This window comes from Rousettus aegyptiacus, unplaced genomic scaffold, assembly GCF_014176215.1.
Source record: "Rousettus aegyptiacus isolate mRouAeg1 unplaced genomic scaffold, mRouAeg1.p scaffold_m13_p_3, whole genome shotgun sequence".
NCBI classification, from domain to species: Eukaryota; Metazoa; Chordata; class Mammalia; order Chiroptera; family Pteropodidae; genus Rousettus; species Rousettus aegyptiacus.
This window is the reverse complement of record NW_023416306.1, coordinates 22472694-22496278: the sequence shown is the minus strand read 5'-3', so window position 1 is coordinate 22496278 and position 23585 is coordinate 22472694. Positions and strand designations below refer to the sequence as shown.

The following is a 23585-nucleotide window of genomic DNA, read 5'->3' as shown; positions in this document are numbered from 1 at the left end:
CCACAGGCTTTATGTGCTACTTCTGCTCGCTTTTTTCCCTACATTTTTCAGGTTTCGGTTTATAAAGCTTTTTTACTTCCCTTTTTTTCCCCAATTTCCTCAACTTTCATTTGTAACCCCAAGTATTGGTGTTTCTTTCACTCTGCCAATCGGCAGTTTGCTCTAGGAAGATTTCCATCTCAGATAGGTCTCCAGAAGTAGATCAAATAATATCCAGTTTCGTGTGTGTATCCGCTCAGAGAGATGTGGGTGAGGATGAGAGAGAGTCACTAGGCATCGTGCCTTACGTCAGTGTGTTAAATGCATGTTTTAGATTGCGTGGGGTGTAGGCCTCTCTGTTGCTATGATATGAGCTGGGGTTTTGTCCTCCACTGGCTGTGTCGTCGTGTGTATACCTTTTGAGAGCTTTAAGGAACATCAAGCATCATCTCATCCAGCTCCCTGTTTCACAGAAGAAACTGAAGAGAGGAAGGGATTTCTTTAAGCCTTGACAATAAATGAGCCAAAACAAAGTAGAACAGAAAACAAAAGGAAATGACCTTGATACAATCTTTACTATTCTATTTGTATTTAAAATCTGTGCAAAAATGACCAATATTCTTATTTGTCCCCAAAAGCATCACAGTGTCTTTTAAAAACATACACTACAAAACTATTTTTATAAAATAATTGAGAACGAGAATACAAGCCACAGACTGAGAGAAAATAAATGTGAAAGACATATCTGATAAAAGACTGTTATCCAAAAATATATGGGGAAAAAAAGCTCTTAAAACTCAAAAATGAGAAACAAAGAACCCAACTAAAAAATGGGCAAAAGAGCTAACAGACACCTTACCAAAGAAGATAGATAGACAGATGGCAAATAAATAGATGAAAAATGCTCAACATTATATGCCATTAGGGAATTTCAAATTAAAACAACAGTGAAATACTACTGCACGCTTATTAGAATGGCTAAAATTCAAACCACTGACAAGACCCGATTCTGGGTAAGATAGAGCAACAGGAGCCCTCATTTGTTACTGGTGAGAATGCAAAATGGTTCAGTCTTATTAGAAGACCATTGAAAGTTTCTTTAAAAACTAAACATACTCTTACCTTACAACCCAGTATTTGCAGTCATTGAAATTTACCCAAAGGACTTGGAACTTTACGTCTACACAAAACCATGCACGCAGATGTTTATAGTAGCTTTATTAATGATTGCCAAAACTTGGAAGCAACTGAGATGTCCTAGATATTCACAGTGGGTAAATGAATAAATGCAGATAGCAGAATAGGATTCAGTGCTGAAAAATGATGAGCTATCAAACCATGAAAGGGCTTTACGTACATATTACTGGGCGAAAGAAACCAATCTGAAAAGGCTAAATACTCTTTGGCCACAACCATGTAACATTCTGGAAAAGGTAAAATTATGGAGACAGTAAAAGGATCAGTGCTTGGCAGGGACTAGGGGTTGGAGGGATGAACAGGTGGCACACAGGTAATATTTAGGTCAGTGAAACTATTCTAGATGATACTATAATGGTGAATATATGTCATTATACATGTATCCAAAGCCATAGAACATACAACACCAAGAGCGAACCCTAATATAAACTGGATTTTGAGTGATAGTAACGTGTCATGATGTATGTTAATAGATTATAAAGAATACACCAGTCTGGTGAGTGATGTTGATAATGGGGAAGAGGGAGAGAGAGGTATATGAGAATCCTCTACTTTCTGCTCAATTTTGTTGTGAACCTAAAACTGCTCTAAAAAAATAAAGTCTCTATATGAAAAGTACTGGAGGAAATTAGGGTAAAAGGAAAATAATGACAGGGAAGTAAGTTCGATACCTGGATGAGGTTAATAATAGAATGTATGCCTTGAACTTTTGCACACTTGCTAGAGGTAGGGCACATGTTTAACTTATGAGTAGCTATTTCAAAAAAGGAATCAATCCATAAATAAAAAACAATGTAGACCAGTCAATCCTGGAACTCTGACCAGAGAAGAATTTTTCTTGTGTTTCTTTGTACCAGGGACAGGAAGAACTCGTGAATAACATCCTCGACAACATTTACTGTGTAAACAAACCAGTGGCATTCATAGGTTAGAGGCCTTGGCCTTATAATGTTATTTTCCCACAGGGTTTCTAGTCTCAGTGACCACTTGGGGCGTTCTGGCATGGAAGTGTGGGTTTACGTGAATAAGAGGTTGGCAGGCGTCCTGAAAGAAATGGCCACCATGAGCACTAGGGCTGACTGCCATCCATCAGGGAAGAAGGGGATGTCCTCAAGTCTTGGGCAGCAGAATGGACACTGGTGAGGAGTGGCATTCACCTTCCATTAATTAAATGCCAAGACGATAGAGCGATTTCAGATATGCCACTATAATCATGTTGACCTCCTTTCCTCTAAGGAACTTATTTTAATTTCTGAAAGAACATTGTACAAAATCGAAAGAATGAGGACATTTTAGAAAATCAACTTCACCGAGTTGTAATATGCATACCAAGAAATTTATGCGTGCTAGTAGAACAGGTTCCTGACCCGTGTAACTAGCACCCCAGTGAAGATACAGCACAGCACACTTTTATCTCCACAGCCAGTTCTCTTAATGTCTTTCTTTTTTCGGTCAATCTCTTCCTCCTGCCTCCCCTCCCCACTTCCCACACTAGGCAAATGCCGATTGATTTATATCACTACAGATTAGTTTCGTCTGGCTAGTATTTGATGTAAATGGAATCATACAATATGTGTTCTTTTGTGTCTCGTTTCTTTCATTTTGTATAATGTCTGTGAGATTCACCAGTATCATTGTGTATATCAGTAGTGCCTTCCTTTTTACTGTTGACTACTATTGTTTCACAAATATGCCACAACTTTTTTTTATTCACCTGTTGATGAACGACTTTGGTTATTTCTAGTGCTGGGATATTTTGATTAAAGCTTCTCTGAAATCCATGCAACAGTAGAACTGTGGACACGTGTCATTTCTACTACTACTTTGACTAGCAGGTACTGTTGTGTGTTAAAGGTTACTTACTGCTCGTGTGTGTATCCTGCCTGCCTGCTTCCTGCTTCCTTTTTTCTTTCATTTTCTTTCTTTCTTTTTTTCTTTTTAATTTTAGTGGAATATTTGTCTGTTTATTGATATAAGTGGAGCAGTTTCAAGCCACTGGGATCAACCCCTATTTCTAATTCTTTTTTTTTTTTAAATTAAATTTATTGGGATGATATTGGTTAATAACATTATATAAGTTTCAAGAATACAATTCTATAATACATCTGTGTACTGCATGGCGTGATCACAAATGCAGCCTGGTCTTCCTGTGTCATCATATATTTGACCCTCTTTGCCCTCTTCATCCCCCCTCTGCCTCCCTACTCCTCTGATAAACACTATACTGTTGTCTGTCTATGAGTTCCTTCCTTCCTTCCTTCCTTCCTTCCTTCCTTCCTTCCTTCCTTCCTTCCTTCCTTCCTTCCTTCCTTCCTTCCTTTTCTGTTTTATATCCCGCGTATGAATGAAATCACATAATTCTTGTTTTTTTCTATCTGACTTATTTCTCTTAGCATGATACTCTCAAGATCCATCCATATTGTCACAAATGGCAATATTTCTTATGGCCGAGTAATATTCCACTGCATATATGTACCACATCTTCTTTATCCAGTCATCCATTGAAGGACATTTAGGTTGTTTCCATGTCTTAGGTACTGGGAATAATGAATAATGCTGCAGTGAACATAGGGGTACATACATCTTTAAGAATAAATGCTTTCAAAATTTTCAGGTTGCTACCTAGAGGAAGGATTGCCGGGTCATATGGTAGCTCTAAATATTTTGAGAAACTTCTGTACTATCTTCCATAGAGGCTATACCAGTTTACATTCCCACCACCAGTGTATGAGGGTTCTTCTTTTCTGCACATCTCTAATACTTGTTATTTCTTGTTTTGTTTATAATAGCCATTCTTACAGATTTCGAGGTAGTATCTCATTGTGGTTTTTATTTGCATTTCCCTTATAACTAGTGAAGTTGAGCATCTTGTCATATATCTGTTGGCCATTTGTATGTCCTCTTGGGAAAAGGACTTATTCGGGTCCTTTGCCCATTTTTAAATTGGATTGTTTTTTTTGTTTTGTTTTGTTTTTTGATGTTGAGCTGTATGAGTTCTTTATATATTTGGGATATTAGCCCCTTATTGGAGGTATTCTTTGCAAATACCTTCTCCCATGTGGTTGTCTTTTTACCTTTCTTGAGCTTAAGAAGGTTCCTCTTGTATTCTTACTCCCAGGTGTTAACACATATCAGGTAGCGCCTCTTCTCTATGGAGATGTTCATCATTCTCTCTGTTTCACCTGTGATGGCCTTCATCGAAGCTGCAGAGGGTTCTCTAGAGGTGTGCCTGAGCATATAAATCCTCAATTTTGGCCTTAAGGCAAACCTTTTTCTAAAACACAGGTTTTCCCAGAGAGAACAACATTGGGGGTTATTTAGTGCTTGTACTGTTTAATAAACCCCACCCTGTTATTTTCACCTATAAAATCCGGTTACTTGCCTTCATTATATTTATCACAGTCAGTAATTATATATAATTTATTTGTGGTTTATTGGTTAATGCTTGTTCCTTCTACTAGATTGTTTTATTATTTTTTATTGTTATTTTAACCACTGTGTACCGAGCAAGCTTGGTTTGAGTGGATACTCAAAAATATTCATCAAATAAATACAGGGGTTCCAGCAATCACCCTGATTAGACTTTGATAAATACAAGTATAATCCAAGCTCTGTTATTGCACATTTCAGTCTCAGATGGTGAAGGTATGTGACTACATCTAGATGTCAGTTCCCTGACTCAGAGAGAAGGTTTCCACAAGTTGCTAAGGGCATTCATTCAGATTTCTTTTCCTTCATTTAATGTGTGCACAATGCTGAAATCTTCAGAGCACCAGTGGCTGATGTAGCTTAGCCTTTGTGTTGATGAGGACTAGAGACCCAGAGGGTTTGTTCTAAGACATCAAGCCCTGTCTATTTCAGGCATAATGGTTTTGGGATTTAGAATGATAAGACTTGAATTTGAATCCCAGCTCTATTAATAAGTCACTGTGTGATTTTGATCAAGAAATTTAACCTCCTTGAGCCTCAGTTTCTAGTCTAATAGCCCTTTCGATATCAATCGCAGTTTTTACATCACTTTAAGTCATCTCCAGGCCAAATGGTTTCTTTGATAAGTCTTCTTATGCCATGAGTTTGAGTTTGCTTATCTTATGGGTGCTTTCAACTAAGCACATCTGAGTTTTCCATCCTCTTCTTAGCATGTGGGGTTCAGAGCTGAGAGTAGCCATCACTCAAGGTGTGGCCTGACTAGTGTAGAGACGAGCAAGGCTGTTTTTCTTTTGTTCTGGGTACATGTGTACCTTTGTAACTGAGAGTCACATCAGCTCTTGTGGAGGACACACTGCTCTGCTGATTCGAGTCCCACACTCATCAACTAATACCTCTACCTCCTCTCTTCATGTTGGCCATTATTATTATTATTAAAAAGTTTAAAAATAACATAATTTTAAGTCCCTTTGCCATCTTGGTCAGTCTAGAGATAGTCAAACCCTCTTGGTTATTTTCATGTTGGTTCTCAGTTTACCTTATTGCCTTCAGGTGAATGCAGAAGCCCATGTTATTGCCCTGATTTCCAGAAAAAATAAGGCCCACGCCATTAAACTGTTTTATTCTTTCTCTGCCCATTCACTTCCATGTTGAGAACCCTCAGGGCAGAGTCACTTAGCAACATTCCTCAGTTTTTGATTGTGGGCCAGGTACTCTGTCACATTCAGTAAGGAAGATAAAGAAGTGGAAGATTATACTGCATTATAATAAGTTCATTGATAATGGGAAGTACAGGGGCTCAGACAACAGAGGAGGGACTCCAAGCCATGGAGGCCAGAGTAGCAAGCTAACAGTTCAGTATACAGGCTGGAGGGGTATTTAGGGTTGATCCTGGGGGATTACTGTCTAGTTCTTCAAATCCTTTGCATTTCAAAGCCTGTGCTCTTCCCAGTCTTTCCATGCCACAAGCCAGCACCATATAAAAGAGGAATTCTACACCCTATGATTCATGCATTTATTCATTCAGTGGCCATTGGAGGAACTTCCAGGTGCAGGGTTATATAAGGGAACAAAAGAAACAAAATCTCTGTCCTCATGGAGATGGCATTCACAGTCTTTGCCCTCAACTTCTTGCTTTAGGCCATTTTGCACCTTGCTTCCTGACCTGTTCCAAATATCTTGGGTTTCTGACCTCTTGGTTTTGTGCCTGGTTTTTGCTTCAGTGTAACCTTATAGCAGAGATCTAACATTGCTCCTCTGGAGTTTCCTCATTGATATGACTCAGACTTTTTCTCTGGCTGTATATATGAGCTTCAAAAAAAAAAAAAAATCCTTCTCAGCTTTGTCAGAGCCCTGAGACCTGTTATCATCACATACATGGCTCTGGGTGCCAGTGGGTGGCTCATGGTCCTGGGTTTGTCTTAGCTACACAAGTCAAAACTAGAGAGCTGAGAAGCTGAGGAGGTCTAATCCCGGGTGATTCTTGACATCAGAGTGTGCTGTGTGTGTGGTTCCCAGGGCTGGGAATAAAGAGGACAAGTTGAACCTTACTGGGAAAGGGACCTGGCAAGAGCTCTGTCATGTCTAGGACCTAGTCACATGGGCTGAGATTTTGGGCAAGGATCTGGGCTCAAGAGGGGAACCAAGCCAGGAGACCCTCATATGACATGTGATGAGTGATGATGGAATTGAGAAGAAAGATAATGGTAATAATAATGATGAGGACGTAGTTTTTACAATGGGCTGGGCACTGTTCTAAACATATATATACTAATATATATACATACTAATTTGTGACTAATTTGGCTTGGAAATTTTCTGGGATCCTGTAAAGATGCCATTCAAAAGAAGCTAAGGTCACTCGATGGTAACTACTGAGGATAGACATTTCTGCATTGAGAGCTAAGGGCTCTCAGTGTTCTTCTGTTTCTATTGAAAATGTACCCTATGCTAGTCCTGCTTGACTGTTACGATGCTGAGTGAGAATGGTAGAGAGAGCATTTTAACTTCTGTAAACCTTAGTTACAGCTACTTCTTGCAACCCAGCAGGAGGCCTGGCATGACATGCTGTCATGCCGAAGAGGATACTGAAGCCAGTAAGAATTCTGAAGAGTCCATGAACCAGACTAATCTTTGCTCTTTGTTGTCCTGAAACCCCAGGGAGGCAGAAAGCGAGCTGATCTGGCTTCTTTTACGAATATGCAAGGGTCCTGCACTGGCATGCTGCAGCATCTTAAACCTCCTGAGGCAGGGGCCAAGTTTTGCACTTCTTGGTATCTTCCATGTTATCTTGACTGGAGGAAATATTTGTTGGCTTGTGTTGGCTTCTTCTCTATGTGGGGATTGAGTAAGATGGCCTGAAGGATTCTATGGATTTCTCTGAGACAGAGTTCAAGTGGATGAATGGAATGAAATCTAACACTCGGCACATAGTAGGGGCTCATTAAATATTTGTTAGGTAAAAGCCCTTTTCCTAACCGGATGCCGAATTATAAAATCAGGGTCGAAAGGGACTCAGAGTTATTGCGTTCAAGTGGTATTACTTACTTTCAGCCTTTTTAGACAATGAGGATGGTCCTAAATCCCTCTAGCAAGCAATCCACACAGTCTGAGAAACTGGGCTCCTGGCCTAGGAGGACATCTTCAGTGTTCTTGTAAGCAGAGACACTTGAGAAGCATTTGGAGGACTTACCCAAGAATATCTGGACCGCTGCATCCGCAAGGTTCCTATTGTAGAGAAAGGAAGACACAAAGACTTGTTTTCCTCCCTTCATTCCTGGTTGAACAGTGGATCCTCCAGGCTTCCTGACTTGTGATAAGCATAAACTGAATCTACAATTAGCTCATTAATTCATTAATGAGCACTAGCCTTAATGTTTTGTACATTCTAGATAAGAGCCTTGTTATGTTCAAGAGGTTTGGGTATGGACTTGGACATACCTGCCTTTGAATCGAGTGCAGTGGGATGTTGAGCAATTTATCCTTTGTTAGCTTCAGTTGCATTATCTCTAAAAGTAGAACCAGTACCATTTTACTGGATTACTGTGAAGGAAAAAGAGGTACAGTACTGGACACCTAGTAGGCATTCTATAAATATTTGTAATAATAAATGTTCAGTATTTGTAGTAAATAGTCAATAAATATTCCCTTCCTTGTTGCTGCCTTAATTTTTTGTTTCCCACTCTGGCATTCTGCATCATTGTCATTTTTAGGTGGAGCTGAGCGTAAGGAGCCTGTGTAAAGCCCAGTAGCTTGTCTTAGGCTCTAGATTGCTTTTTGCCTTTTCCTCTGTAAAAGAAGCATTACCTCCTGGTTCCTTGTTGATTTTCAGAGGCACGACTGTTTGACAAACCATTTCAGGTGCTGTCTGTAGGCTGCCTAACGAGTCCTCATCTTTCACATCACTGACTGTTCAACTGATTTAGGGAAAAGTGCCCCCCGCTGATGTGTAAGAAACAGATGCAGCATAATTGTTCCATATCTTTCCTCTTTTTCTTTTCCTCTGTCTCAACTCTGTGCAAGCTTTCCCAGGAGATCAAATGGTTTCCCCTACCATTTTTCTAATGGGAATATATTCTAATAATGTAATTTATTCCTAATTAAGGTATTATATTAATTAATATTTATGAACTTTTTCTTAATCTAATGCTTGTTACAGTTTCATCTAATGTTTATTATTTAATGAATGGGTTTTTCATTTTTAGACTTCTTTAAACCTCGAAAATGTTTTAGTTTGTCTTTGAACATCATCTCTGTTTCTCCCTGGTTTGGTGGCTTTTCCCTTTTTCCCTTTCCTTCTTAAGGTGGTAAATAGAAGTGCTTGTGTACCTGTTGTTAAACTGGTACATAAGTGCCTTCAGCAAGCTTCTCTAGCTGTGGGATTCAAGTGGCAGCACTTGAATAGAACCTATACATTTTGTTATCACTCTAGTTTCCTCCTTAGACTCATATGGTTTGTATCTTGGAATAGCAGAATACACATTTGAATCATAGGCTCTCAGGATTGTATAGGACCTGAAAGGAGGTCTAGTCCAAATCCCTATCTGATGCTTTGCTTGACTTCCTTAGGCAACACAGAGATATCAGAATCTCTTCCCTGCTTAATTGCTCTGGGCAGGCTAGAAAAGGAGAGGAATGTGGTGACGAATTCAAGTGACAAATTTTATTTTGGTGAATAAGCCTGCGGTTGTGCTAATTTCAGAACAGTAGACTTTTTTTTGGTTATTGTTGTTAAATTAGAATGTGTTGACTATTACCAGTCTGTAATAAAATTGGTGGTCCCTTGGTGATTTGTGGACAAAACTTTAATACTCTGTTACAGATGTGTTGCATGCCTATGGTAACAGTCTTCCCCAGAATTGCAAGAGAAACTTGGTCATGGTGATTCAATTAATCCTGTTTTGTAACTAGGATGGAAAAGTTCAAGGGAAACTCAACTGCTTCTGCCAAAATCCAGAAACTGGATATTGGAACTGCTTAATTGAGGTGGTTATTTAATGTGTAATTATTTAAACCTAGGATTCCCATTTTCTTTGAAAGTGCATTTCAATCTTGACCTAGCCCACAAAGGATTTGAGGCAGTTCAAATATTTTATTTCATTACACAGCAACTCTTCTCAAAGAGCTGAATGGAATATATTTATTTTTCAAATTAACATAAATTAAACTGAATGGTGTTTTGAACAGTTTTCAAAAATTAGAAGGGAAATGTAGAAGGCAAAGCTCTGGAATTGAAATCAGATGACCTGGGCTCCTCTCCTTTTCACTGCTTGATAGCTGCATAGCTGTGGATAAGTCATCCTGATTTTGTACCTGTAAAATGGGGGAAATCACATAGATGTACTAGTAACAGCTTCCATTTCTTAATTATTACTATGTGTCATGTATGTATTATAGAGCTAATTCTCTCTTTGTCCCTGCAAAATATGTTATACTGTCCCCTGGTTTAAAGATGAGAAAAATGGAAATTAGGGGAGGTAGAGTGATGTATCTAAACAAGTTCAAATAAGCAACAAAATGGTAAAAAAAAAAAAAAAATAGGGCGTTTTGGCCCCTTCTGTGATGCCAGGATGTCTCTAGGTAGAGGGAGGACCCAGATGAATGAGACTCTATTCATCATATGTTTTTTCACGCTCATGGAATTATGGTCAATGAGTGCAGCTGCCTTAGTGCAGGGACAGTTATCCCATTGAAGCTGCTGAGACCCCGCCTCAGTTACGTTCACATTTTGTAAGCTTGTTCTAGCTACATAACTTGTTTCTCACTTGTGCAACTGAGGAAAGAAAGGTTTGTGATAGGATAACCTGGGTTTAAGACCAGCTCTGCTTGCATTAGTTATTTAAGATTAGTGGGTCAGAAGCAAGTCATAGTCCATGCCCATGTTCAGGGAACTCCAAAAGCAGGTTTGGAGTTTTCTGTGGGAGTTGTAAATATTATTTTTCTTTTACTAAAGGGCAGTCTTCTAGCTGGGAAGGTTTGATCATTTGTGGAGTGTCAAAGAGGGCAGTGATAAGGAGAGATGACGCCTGCCTGGGTGATCACATCAGCCAAATCCATTTGGGCTGTCAGTGTTGAGCCAAATCTTGTTACACTGAACTGATGTTTGGGAAGTCACTTATATTTTTGGATGCTCTTAGTTGTTAAATTGGGATCTTAATTACTTACCTTATATGGTTATGGTAGGATGATGGATGTCATAAAAGGTATTTGCAAATAATATCATAATATACTTACTAGTCACCTTCCTGCCTAGGTTCTGGATCCCCACCCACATCACCTTCTGAGAGATGGCTTGGTGCCAGCTGCTTTTCTAGGAATTCATCTGCTCCTGCCCCACAAAAATAAAAATGCAAACACTTTCTGGAATGATGAAAAATAATGCGATGATCTGCACATTTTCGATGCTTAAAAATCAACAGGGGCCATTGTAAAGAGTCTTCCAAGGATCTTTTAAAAGGACTGACATGTCATCATTTTGCTGAGAGTTTTCATCTCTTTTTCATTTTGCCTTGTAATTTTCCTTCTGGGCCAGTTAGCAAAAAAATAAAAATTAAAAAAATTTTTTTTGAAAAGCAGCAGTAAAAGGAAGCCTAAAGAAAAACACTCCTATGCCCACAGTTAGCCAGAAGTTTCTAAAATGGTCACTTCCTGCCTAATTCTGGCCTCACATCCTTATTCATGTGTCTGGGTTAGGAATCCTTAGTTAAGAAAACAGGGCCATAATGATATCTTCTGTAAACATATGCTGCCTTCTAAAGGGATTCTTATGATTACCAGAATTTTATAATTTTCATCTCAAGGACTGGCTGAATTGGATGGTTTAGTTTTCGATGGTTCCAAATCTCAACATGCTTGCTCTGACAAATGGCAGATGGACTTGCCTTTAGCAGTCACTCTTTATGCGTCTGAAGTTAGATGGTTTAGTTCAATTTTGATTATTATAGTTTTTAAAATTTCTTCTGGGGTTCTCAAGAACAATACTTAGCAACTTTTACAACTTTTTATTGTATTTTTGTGTGTAACAGTAGCTAACCTTCAGTGTTGTTGGCTCTTGTTTTATATTCAAATTACCTATTTTTGAGGAGGACATTGATATCTACACTTGGCTTCTCTAATCTCTCTATAATCCATAGATTTACTGGTCTTATTTTTTTATGCATGGATCAACATGCACCTTGTCTAGTTATCTAATTGCTGGATTTGATTTCTTCGGGGGTATCTTAATGCAGTCACTAAATTAGGGGAATTCCCAAATAAATACTATAGTATTTTAAATGAAACTCTTAAAAAGAATATGCATTTTGAAAAATGTTCTCTTAGAAAACTTTTTCTGAGATCCTATTGTGTGCTAGATGTTCCGTTTGATGCTAGAGTACAAGAAGAAATATAATCATAGTTGTAGTGGCTATAAGTTTTCCTTGAGTGCAATGGCCCTGTTTTACTCATCTTTGAACTCACCAAATACAGGCACTTAAAACATAATAACAATCATGAAAGAAATATGTAATGTCTTTATGGAATTATTGATAAGATACTCTGAAACCAGATGGTTTCAGTAGTGAGTTCTTCCAAAATTTAAAATGACAGATACATAAATTATTTTGTATGGCATAGAAAATAAGAGAATTCTTTATGTAGGAAACACTTTTTTTGGTAAGGGAGGTGGCACATTTTCCAAACTCTCTCCATATATTTGTGTGAGGTCTCAAAGGAGGCATGACCCACATCCCATAATATAAGCTGAAATGACCACATAGTTGCTTTCTTTGGAACTCAGAAACTGGGCCTTATGCAAGTGGCCTTCCCAGAGTTTTGAATTTGAATGAATGAAGCAAAGAAGCAAGGGCAGGATATTCTGGAATGGTGAGAGTGGTGCCTGGTATCTAATGATGGCAGTGTCGGAGCCCATGACAAGGCAGTGGCTATGGTCTGGTGTATTTTCCTTGGTTTATGGGCTTGGCCTTCTAATTTTGTTACTAACCCTATGAACTCTTCACTCTTACTTATAGGGGCTTACAAATGAAAGTCCCTGGAATTCTTCCATTCTGCTAAGAAAATAAAGCAGTAGTCCGTATTTGGGGAAATTTGCAGTGATTAGTATCCTCATCAAAGAGGTAAACAATGTGGACATGAGGATTCCTGTATTATTACATTTAATTCTTCAATATAGTAAATGCGCAACATAGATTTTGGGAAATTTATGGAGCAGAATAATACTGATCGTATGCAAAAGAAAACGGTAGACCATTCTCACTAATTCATTGACAAAAAGTCCCCCCACCCAAATAGTAGCAAACTGAACACAATAATACAGCAAAATAATCATCTATCATGACTAAATTTATTCTGGGAATATAAAGGTAATTTTTTAATTAATTGCAGGACAGAAGGAAATTGATTAATATAATACATCATAATTCCAGGGAAAAGAACAAAGTGCTATATGATAATCTTAGTAGATAATGAAAAAAGCATTTAATAGCATGCTATTCCAGATTTAAATATATACATCTTAAGAAACTTAGAGTATTTTTATCCATGTCAAAAATGAACTGTTTAAAAATAAACACTGTGTGATACTTAATAATGAAACATTAGGCTTATTATCACCAAAATCATGAATAAAATATTTCTTTATTAAATTTATTGTAGTAACATTGGTTAATAACATTATATGAATTTCAGATGTACAACTTTACAATACAACATCTGTATACTCTTTTGTGTGTTCACCACCTGAAGTCTAGTCTCCTTCTGTCACCTTGCATCTGACCCCCTTTATCCTTTTTGTCTTCCTCCCACTCCCTTTTTTCTCCGATAACCACTATTCTGTTGTCTGTATATATGAGTTTGTTTTTTTGTTTGTTTGTTAGGAACAAGATATTTTTATATAACTTTGTTCTGGGATTTCTGGGCCATGCAAATAGAAATAAAAGATTATTACTCACCAGAAACTGACTCACAAATATAGAAGACGATTTTGTGATGAATGGAGAGGATGGGAGCTGGGGGGCTGGAAGAACGGGGTGAAAGGTTAAAAAAGTATGAATTAGTAGTTGATAGATGGCCATGGGCTTGGGGAGCATGGCATAGGGAATGCAGTTAGCATTAATATATTGGCTAGGTGGAAAACCAAAGGAGAGAAGGAATAATTAGGGGGATCATTTTATAAACTATAGAAATGTCTAACCAATGTACTGTATACTTGAAAATAATGATTTAAAAAAAGACTATTGCAAAGGAAAACACAAAGACATCACTATCTACATATGTCTTTATTCCTAGAAAGTCTGAGAATATCAACTTTAAAATTCTTGAAGTAGTAAGAGTTTAGTAAAACACCTATATATGAAATAAATGTATAAAAAATAATAGGTTTTCTCTATAACAAAATATTAGGAAATATGATACAGAAAAATATCTAACTTATAATTGTAACAGTAACAAAAGTAGTAACAATTTAAAGCATTAGGGAAGTATTTAACAAATTATATGGAGTAACATGCGGAATATTTGAATCAATGGGAAGACATGGCATGTAGTATATTTGTAGATGAGGAGTGACTCCTGTGAAAATGTCTTATTTTCTCATAGACACTGTACTCAGTTATTCCTAAGTCTTGTTAAACAGGAGATGTGTAGGGGCCTGATCATTGACTAGTCATCATTACCTTGTTGCAATACGAGTGCCATAATATAACTTAAGAACAATATAGCACTGTGGCTCTACGGGCAAAGTAGAAAACTGTACACAGGACCTAAACATTAGATTAGGCTTGCTAATCGAAACCACCATATAGAGTCTCAAAGTGACAGAGTAGAGAGTAGGAGACTTGGTAAACTCCTACGTGGATGTGTCCATTCCCTGTCACTGTGGACAGGCAGACAACCACTGCTGACACTCGAGAAAACTGGTAGAGGTAAGTCAGGAAGGCCCAGTCAACTTGATGTCCTTCCATCATTAACGTTTCACTATACTTTAAAAAATAGTATATCTCTGAAAGGTTTTTAGCAAGAAAGCAAGATCAATGCAAAGGGTACAGAAGATAGACTGGATGTAGAGAGATGGGTGGAAAGGTGACCAATTAAGAGGCTATCCCATATTCCACACAACATAGCATAAGGGTCTCAAATGAGAATGATTTCCCTGGGCTCAAAATACTCATATCACTATAATTTTCCTTCAAATCTTTGTAGACATTGCTTTTATTATCTCCCGATATTTTGAGGTTCTTGAGTAAAAATTTCAGGACAGTTTTATTTTTGTTTGTTTCAAGCTAACTACTTTTTTTTCTTTTTTGGATGTTTTTAAGACTTTCTCCTTTAACTATACGATCAACAATAATTCTAGGTATCTGAGTTTAGTCTTGTTTTTCTTAAAATTTCTGCACCGAATATTCAAAAGTATTCAAAAAACTTTTAAAATCTCTGGGAAGTTTTCTTTAGTTAGATCTTGGATTATTTTGTCTTACTCAGGTTTTCTGGAATTATCTATTATTCTTACATTGCACATTTTTTTTGGTCTTTTTTTTATTATTTAACTAATTAATTAAAATTTTTGCTCTTCTCCTTTCTGTTCTTAGGGACCGCAGTTTTCCCTCCGTATGTCTCTTTATTTTTCATAGCGCCCATTCCATTTCTAATAGAGAGATCATTTCTATTGTTACTGCCTCATTTTTCCTGGCTTCTGCTTTAATCTTTCGGTTATCTTGCACCCCATCCTATTATTATTTTACTTCTGTTTTTTGTCCTTTAAAAAAATCTTTATTTCTTGATTATAATAATTTTTGTTTTCTAGGAGTCATGCCATCTAGAATTCCATTGGAAACCCATTGTAATATAAAACTCCCTTTGGTTCATATAATGTTTTTAAAGACTATTGCATCTCCTTTGACTATCAGGATAATGCTGTCCTTCCCTATGGCAACAGTTTTATTTCATGTACTCCGTATTGGATTTATCTTTTGTTCATCTGCAAATAAGGGAAGTTTGCATGGGCACAGTGCATAGATTGGCTTTGACTTTACTATCTTCTGGCTATAAGTAAACTCCCACATCTAGAACTGGGGGCACGCTGTTGTGAACATATTCTTGTCCAAATGCTAGTGGATATTGGTTTTTATCAACTGCCAAGGATATAGACTGAAGCAAGATTATTTTTATACAACTGCTTGATACTTTGGTACTCTGAATTAATGGAATATATTTAAAATGACTTTTCCCACCCAGCATGAGCAATGGATCACAGACATGCTTCATACATAAGAGGGAGTTTGATTATTAAGCTGAAAGTCAGTTATCATATGTAGTACTATTGCCCAGCTTACCATACTGATGAGGGAAGGCTTAGTAAATGTGGATGATACTGATGTTGATTACATAACAAGTCTTTCCCACAACATATGATTTTAAACCAGGCTTTGCATTTATGATTTATGGATTTCACATTCATTAATGTGTGCTAAGTCTCCTTAGTCTAACACTGTAGGGGATTCGAAGGTCAGAAAAACAGATGCCCAGTGGGAGAGATTCTTACTCCTATGCCTTCTATATGTGGATATTTCTCCCCAGTGTCTTGCAGGTTAGGATTACCTATTCCACTTTTAAGGTTTCTCAATCTTATCTGTGTTGGAAGATTCTCATATATGTGCAGTCCTGCTGACAGCCCAAGTTGTGTTTCTGATTGATTTCAACAGGCCTGTTTTTATTGTATAAACATCACGTGTGACTTGGGGGTGAAGCCTGTATTCTAAGTGTTTCGAAGTGTAGAAAACTCAGATTGTGGGGGTCAAGGGACAGAAAGGGAGGAGACTTAAGGGAGTATATGTAACTTGGGTCTCTGAGCTTGTGGTGTTCATTTATCTACTAGGACAAAGAAGACTTAAGGAAGGATAGTAATGGGAGGCCAATTCCTTAGAAGATGTAGTAAATCTAATTGTTTTTCCACATGGCTTTCTACAGAGCTTTGCAAAAGAAAGAATTGTGTTAATGTTAAGATTAAAAACCTTTTATAGTTCCCCATTTTCTAGGGGACAAAGTCCAAAATTTGTAGCATGTCATTTATGGTACTTCACAGTTGGGCCTCCACACACAGGCAGTGCTTCAGCCACTCCGAGTGTCCTTTTACACCTCTACACCTGTATTCATGCTGTTTCTTCTCATTGGAAGGCCTTCTCTTCTCACCTCCAACAGAAAAATCTCTACTCATCCTGAGTCAACAAGTAGTGGCACCAACATCATCATTTCAGTAAAGTCTTCTATTATTTCTTCAGTTAGAATGATTTATTCTTCTATGCTTGCATAATGCAATGATAGGATGCCTCCGTTACAGTGTGTATGTGCATTTATCTCCAATAACTTGAGAGGAACCAGAATGCTATTTTGAATGTATACAGTATATAGTACAATAGCTGATATTCACTTAATCAACACATATGTATTGAACAACTGCTCAATGACGAACACTGTGCTAGACCCTTGGGATGTAGGGGTGGACAAGATAGACAAAATTCCTGACTTCATGAAACTTACAGTTCTATAAGGGGATGAGAAATGACTAGTAAACAAATAACTAACTTTCAATTATTTGTTAAATCTTAATTAAAACAGCCACTTATAAAATTTTTGACAAACTAAATTTTTTGAATGAATGTTAAGTGCTACCACAGAAGAAAGAAGTACAACCTTTGCAGCAGTTATTTTTGGCTTCAGAGCATTCAATAACCACAAAAATCTCAAAATTATATAATAATAAGCATTTGTTTTAGCTCATGTGTCTGTGGTTTAACTCAGTCATTCTAGGCTGGATTCAGCTGGTTGATTGATCTGTGTTCACTCGTGTCTGTGACTGGCCAGGGTTGGCTGATCTAGGCTAGACTTGATGAAAGTAGCTCACCTTTCTTTTGTAAACAACAGGATGGCTGTGGCATAAGCCATAGGAGTACAAATCCCAATAAACAGCCCTATTTCAAGTCTTCGATTATGTCATATTTACTACTGTCCCATTGATCAAAGCAAGTCACATGGTCAAGGTCAAGATCAAAGAGCGAGGAGGTACACCCCACCCAAAGCAGGAGGCACTGCAAAGTTACATGGCAAATGGTGTGGATTTGTAATCCTGCTATTGAGTGGGGAACAAAGACTTGGAATAATAATCTAGTCTGCCTCAGGTCTCTTAATGTGTATGAAATCATGTGATAAGAAAGATTGGAGCTTGTTAAATCCTCCAGCCAGTACTTGGGTAAATTTTCTGACCTTTAGATTGTTTTTTCCTTATCCAACCCTCTACCTCCCACGTCCCACTCCCAACCCCTGACACACATCCCTACCCATCACCACTAATATATGCTCACTCATTCATCTTCTCAGTGGTGATGTAGTTTCTAGCATCGACATCTTTGCTTGGGAGTTTTTTTCTGAGTGAATGAGTGTGTGTGTGTGTGTGCGTGTGTGCGTGCGTGCGTGCATGCGTGCGTGTGCGTTTTGTGCTGCTCTGCTGTGCAGCAGGGCAGAAATACCTAAACATTAATGCCAGAGAGGAGTTTGTATAAATATTCCAATTTCTACATTCTATGGAGAGGGATATCTGAAGTGTATTTTTCACAGAGTTCCCAGAGTTCCCCAGTGTAATCAAACTCCTTTTTTGGCAACAAACAATTCTATGACTATCTCATGTCTCCACTCCCCTACTGGTGTTTCCTGGGATTGCTCGGCAATAAACCACTTGCACTCAAATCCTTGTTTCAGGGTTCGATTCTGTGGGAAGCCACATAAGAAAACATGCATTGAGGATCCGTGAGCAGAAAGCACCCTAGAAGCACGCTCCCATGCTAAGAAGCGAATCCCGAGACCTCATATTATTGCTGATATCAGTTTATAGAAAGAAATCAAATGGGTAGCAGAAGGAACATGGGTTTTCGATTCAGACAAACCTGGGTTCCAGGACTTTCTCCACAACTTACTTTCCCAGCTTTCCTGAATATACTCATCTTTAAAATGGAGATGATGCCCATCTCATAGCATGAGGACAGTAACCCATAAAAAGTGCTATCCACAGTGCCTGGCACATCATAGGTGTTCAGGAGGTGCTAACTATCCTTATCGTCAAGGTACCATATCCTTTCAGACAGTGTCAATATTTATACAATATCATGATTAAACATTATCGTATTTAATCCTCATTACAAATGCATGGGGCAGGTATTATTATTATTATCAGACTCATTTTACAGAAAAAGAAGCTAATGTTCAAGGGAGCCAAGAAACTCACTCAGGATCACTCAGCTAGCACTGGGCATCAGAAACAGATTTTCTGACCTCAAGATCCATATTCTTACTGTTTTACTTTTTCTTCCCCCAGCTATCTTGGTTATTTATTCTGCCTTGCCTAGTGTAAGTTCCCCAAAGACAGGAATAGATTTATTTTCCCCCTGGATTCTTGGGCTTCACTCAGGGTACTTGGTTATTGAGAAAGGAATTAAATAATTGTCAGAGGAAAAGACAGCTTGTAGGAGAATGTGATAAATTCAACTGAGAAAGCGCCAAGGGCATAGACACATGCAAAGCTGGCACCAGCGCTCAGGCCTTTAGGCTGTTGCTTAATAATATTAACAACTAATATTTGTCTAGCATTTTACAGTTGTCAAAGTACTTCCCGGTATTTAGTCTAACTTGATTCTCACAACAGCCCTGTACTCTGATGCGGCTTTCTTTGTCGGTATTTTTACTGCAGGAAACTGAGGCTCAGATAGGATAAGGGATTGGCTTAAAACAACTCAGCTAATAAATGTTAGAACTGGAGGATCTGTGAGGGTCTAGAAACCAGATAGATCTTCTCTTGTCTACTACTGGGGTTTATGAGATAGAACATTTTCCTATACTAATAGCAACTAGAATTTGTAAAGTGCTAAGCAGTTAAAACTCATTCACAAATAGCATCTCAATTTCTACAGCTACAAAGGCAGTATCTTTATTTTGTGGACGAGGAAGGTAAGATTCAAAGAGGACAGTAAAAGGACTTGCCCAGGGATATATTGTCGGCACTTGCATGAAGCAAGATTCAAACAAAATTTCTACTAGTCCACTCTGCTGGACCTTAAATGTAACCTTCCTATTCAAAATGAAGAAATCGCTTAATCTATTTCTAGCTTCTTCTCAGAGAAAAACCTTCCTTTTTACCCTTCTCTAGTCCTTAAACAAGATGAGAATAATCCTCATAAGGGGCAGTAGAGAGGCCAGCCAGAAGGTCTTGTTGGGAGCACAGCTTATCCCATTTGCTAATTTTTATTAGCTGGGCCTCTTGAGCTCATCCCCACCCTCTCACAGGAGCAAGGAGGCAACCAGTGAGTTAAAAGTGCAGCTTCAGAAGCAGACATTTCCCAAAACCTGGGAACTGATGTGGCTTCCTGGGTAGGATGGAGTCCCTGGGTTTCCTGGGCTAAGAACTCTACTCAGCTGTTGTCCATTCACCTCTCGTCACCTTCGTACATCACTTATGGGGAAACATGGCAATGAAGATGCGGGAGGGCGTGAAAAGAGGCTATGTCTTACCACTTCAGGATGAGAAACAGCTCCCTGCTTTTAAATAGCAGAGGATCTGGGGGGAAGACCTAGCTTTGGAACCACACCAAACCAGAGCTTCTACATCAGTTGCAGAATCTGGGTGTTTATTTTTCTTTGCTTATATTGCAAATTTATAACAAACTGAGAAAAAAGCAACCCTCCCCCCCTTTTTTTTCCGGTTGGCCTCTCACTCTCTTCCCAACAATGTCTGGGTTTCCCTCAAAGCTACTAAGTGCTAATTTGAAAAATATGTTGCCGACAAATGGGAGAAAAGCAGGCATCCGATGTGAAATGCCCTCTGGGGCATGGAGGAGCTCCCAGAGAAAGAGAGAGAGCGAGGACAGGCTCTAGCGAGCGAGCATGAGAGTGAGGGCAAGCGCACAAGTGGCCAGGGCTGCTGCATACTCACTGAGCAGCAGGAAGAAATGGGGACTGATGGAGGCTAAGACATAGGAACCCACATGTAGCTGGGTGACATTTTGGGCTGCTGGACAAAACCCTCCATTGCGTTTAAGATACTACACAAGTCTCATTGTTGGTATTAGTCACTGCATTTCTGAGGATACTTCGTAAGAAAAAATTATTCTGGAGTTAATTACTAGGAAATACTTGCTTCCACTGAGGATGTTATATGTTTTTTTCCTTAGGGATAAAAAGACCTGTGTCACACGTTAGGTTTCCAGGTTTGCTTTGTCTGCCAGGAAGTTTAGAGTGAAATTTATAGCACAAACAGAGCTTTGGTAGAGAGAGACCCGTCACCCACTTAACCATTTCCTGTTTTTTCCTTTGGCTTGTCTTTCATCTCCTAATGCTTATTTCGTTATGATGATTTTACAGTGAATATTTTACCGCTCTATGTGTGTTATATGAATGGCTTCAAATTCTTTGTGGAATGAGGCAATATATAAGTAAATAAATATACACATAAATAAAACTTGCTGAAACAAAGTTTGGATGAGCGAATTAAGGGAATGAAGGAGCGAGGGAAGGAAATCGACTTCAGGCTTTTTCTTCATCTACTTCAAACCCCGTTACCTCATTCTCTGCTGCTACCACCCTTAAACGAGGCAGCATGGGTATGGAAAGGACGTTCGAGAAAAGGTTAAGAGTAGTGGCTTATGGTAGATGGCTGTAGACTCCTTACTATTTTATGCAGAGCACCAAAAACTAAAGGAATAGAATTCAATTAAATTTGAACACTTCAGAGTGGTCTTCCTTGGGTTCTTCCCTGTGCTTTCCAATCCCCTAATGGCAGTCTGGTTGTTGTTGTTGTTGTTGTTTTTTTAAGTATTATAAAGAGTATGGGATTTAGAGGCCAAAGACTACAACATTTCTAGCTCCGACTGTGAGGACTTGGGCCTGAGCTCTCTTACCTTCTGCAAAGGGTAGAAAATGGCTCTACAGGGTTAATATAAAGATCACGTGGAAAAAAAAAAGGGAAAGTGCTATGTGGATTATAAGGTTCTATACATCATCATCATCATCATCATCATCATCATCATCATCAGGAATTCAGGGTTTTCTGCATTCTTTCCCCCACCCCCACCATTAGTTATTTTATTTTACAACATGCCCTCTACCATGTCCAGCATCTCCAAATGCTTCGGTCGTTCCTCGACCATTCCTCTGCCTCGGATCTCCTTTTTGTCCCCTCGCTTCCTTGATAGGTTCCTATACAACTTTTGAAGGCCAGCTAAGATATCACTGCCTTGGTTAAGTCCTAGCCCTGCCATTTGCACTGAGTAATACTTTTTCCTTACTCTTGGTCACCGAAGAAGCTGGTCCATACCATGAATGTTGCATTTGCTGTACGATAGTTGTTTCTTGTCTGCTACCTCTCAGTGCAGCTCCCTAGTGGCAGGATCTGTTTGTTCATCTTTAAATCACTAGCACATTCTAGGCATATTGAGGTTCAAGTGTTAAAATAAATCACAAACTTAACAGATGATGAATTTGAGACCTGTGAGCAGTGAATAAAATTTTCTCAAAATCCATCTATACCTTCGAAATATTTTGTGCTACAAAAAGCCAAGTTGATAAAAATGAAATACCAGGGAATAGCATTGAAACAGACTATTCCGTGTTTGTCAAATGGCAATGGACAGATACTCCCAATTTCCTCTGAGAACTCCTGATTTACAAGTTGAAGGCAACATCAACACAGACTAGGACATTAAGGGACTGCCAAGGGTCCTTCCTCTGCTCTGTTCACCTCTCATGAAAAGTGTGGACTCACCTGGATGCAGCATTTAGAGAGGATCATCGACAAAATGGACTAGTTTCCTTATCTGTACCCTGAAGATGACATTCCTACTTTATATAATTTCTGGAAAGAACAAAAGATATGAAGTATGTTGAGGTGCCTTATAAACAAAAAAGGACTGTCTATATCTTTGTTACTATAGTAATGGGCCAACATAAGGTTAAATTCAGTTCCATGGACAACAGCATTCAAGACAAATTTGAGCGTACTCGAATGGCTAACCACATTGTGTTATTTGCCACCAAGCCCAAGTGTGGGGTGTAGTGCCAGTCATGGAAGAATGGTAAGAGAAGATAGATTGCAATGATGCCTTTAAGGGCATTGTGTTAGGTGTGGATTTTATTCAAATGAAAAAGGAGAGAGATTCTTTCCAGCTATGAATGAAAGCTTGGAGTGATCTCTCCTGGTTGACAGGAAACCACTATCACCTCTGCTGACCTAAGGGAGCTGCTCCTTGGATTATGGAAGGTTGTCACAGAAATATTGCATTCACTTAGCCAAGGGAGCTGTGTCAGCAGTTTAGAAGATTGCTGAACTCAACTGTTTAGAAAGCCCTACATCTTCTCCCTGACAGTACACCACAGCAATGACGAGGACAAGAGGGAACAGGACTATTCTGGCAGGGGCATAGTGATTTACATTCAGCCCCTACTCACTTTGATAATGGGCATCAAAGCAGAGAAAGTCTTGTTCTAACTGTGAGTGTTCCTTATTTGGGCAATAGCTGTGCTCCTAAAGATTTATGTGCAAGGCAGATTTCTGTAAATCAGATCATTTAAAAGTTGTTTGGGAAGATCAACATTTGATGAAATTCATTGAGATGTCAGAATCTTTTTGTGATGGCAGTTTTAGATGTTTTATAAATTTGAAGTTTTGTAAGTTAGATTGTTTTTTAAACATGGGTAATACTTATAACTAACAAGAAATGTGCTTGTTTCAAGCTTTACTACAGATTTCTTAAATATTACAGCTTGCTCATATTATCTTGCATTTGTATAGGACTGTCAAATGTTGCAAAGCTCTGGGTTTATTGGAAATTGATTCAATTAAAGTAACCTGGATGGTTTTCTTTGCTTGAAGCACTCTGAAAATAAAATTCTCTGGCATTTTAGGAAGCAAAGCTGTTGGAAATTCATGGATATCTGCAACACTCATACCT

General features: G+C 38.5%; 1 long non-coding RNA gene across 1 annotated transcript in view; it reads left to right on the top strand.

Annotated features, from left to right (window-relative positions):
• The window catches only part of LOC118615047, a 204969-nt gene that overhangs the window by 88614 nt on the left and 92770 nt on the right, over positions 1 to 23585 (top strand). The window lies entirely within an intron of this gene.